This window comes from Myxine glutinosa, chromosome 2 (genome assembly GCF_964187855.1).
Source record: "Myxine glutinosa chromosome 2, kmMyxGlut1.1, whole genome shotgun sequence".
Taxonomy (NCBI): Eukaryota; Metazoa; Chordata; class Myxini; order Myxiniformes; family Myxinidae; genus Myxine; species Myxine glutinosa.
The window spans coordinates 66533234-66534701 of NC_136262.1; positions in this window are offsets into that span (position 1 = coordinate 66533234).

Sequence of the window (1468 nt, forward strand, 5' to 3'; positions counted from 1 at the left end):
GACATATCTAGTGTTAAAACTGTTGCACTCAGGGTAGTAGGTTAAAAGTAGAGGGTAACCACACCTAAGTGTCACACTAATTAAAAGATAGTCCTATTGTTTCAGATCGGGCGAGCCTAGGAAAAGGGGGGGTGCAGTGTTGCGGTTTTGAGAAGCCACACTTGTAAATATGACATCATTAAAAGGTTAAAGGTTGCACCCCTAGTTAGGCCACAAGCAACATGTAGGTCATAATAGGACTTCAGTTATTTCATTAGTATGTGTATAGATAAGGCCATGTTCCCAATAGTTGAATTTGCGTTGTGTCAATCAAATAAGGAGTAGGTCCCCATCCATTCATTTTGCCAGCCTCCCTCTCCAAGCGACGCCATTAAGCGCCCCCTCCTGTCTGTGCCCCATGGCCCTCCCAAATTGTTACGTGCCTTGCCAGCAGCGTTCGCAACCTCGCTGGGCTTCCGCCCAACGCCACCATAAGCTACGAGGTGAGGCCCGGAAAAAGGGGGCGGAACGCCAGGAAGAAGGTGTGGCCACGTCAACCCACCATCAGAGCGTGGCCAGTAAGCAAGCACCAGCCAACCAGGGCTGAGGCAAGATCGCCGGACAGGCGTGGCTTTTGGGCTCGCGGAGCGATCGCTGCTTGAGTTATAAAAGCACGAACGCAAAGCCCTTTCACAGGACTTATACGGCAGCGCTCGTGAAAGAGGACAAATGCGCTTGATTGGTTGTGAGAGGACTCGGAGGACTACTGTGATTTGAAGAACTGACGAGAAGAGCGCGCTTGGAAAGGACTCTGGCTGGAACCTTGTGCTAAAGCAGGACATTGGAGAGAGGGGGTGTTTGGCACGAGTGTGCACTTATTACATACGCCGCTAGGACACCAGCCTTCCCCCTGTTATATAATTGTCCGTTCGCGTTCCTCTACCCGCGGAGCTGCCTGCCGGGTTTCGTCCGTTGGACCGGAGCCTGGACCGGAGCCGGGACCGGAGCCGGGCTGGAGCCTGGACGCCCTGGTGACCATCAACCATCTATAATCCCCGTGTGAGTGTGTATGTGAGACGGGCCCGTTTGTCCTGGGGTATTAAGAATAAGACTGTTTAAGGCTGCCCTGTGTGCTTCTTCTTCCTCTTCCTATCCTGTACATTTCTTTCATTTCCTCTTCTCCTCCTTGTACATTGGTAATAAATTGCTTGTTCTTCCTATTTTCTGGATTTCCTCTCCATCTGATCGCATCAGTCTTTTCTCCATTGGGTAAACGTGGCACGATCGGAACCGCCATAATCGGGTTTAGTCCCTGTTAGCAGCCCGAATCGCGGCTCACTTTGCTCGGCGTGTCCACTAAGGCCGTGGTCCGTGCGGGCGTTATTTCCCTGCTTCGCGGTTGGTGTCAGTAATTAGGTATTAGGACTAAGTTGACCAATAACCCTACCTAATACCGACCGGAAGGAGCGTATAACTTCCAGGACTCACT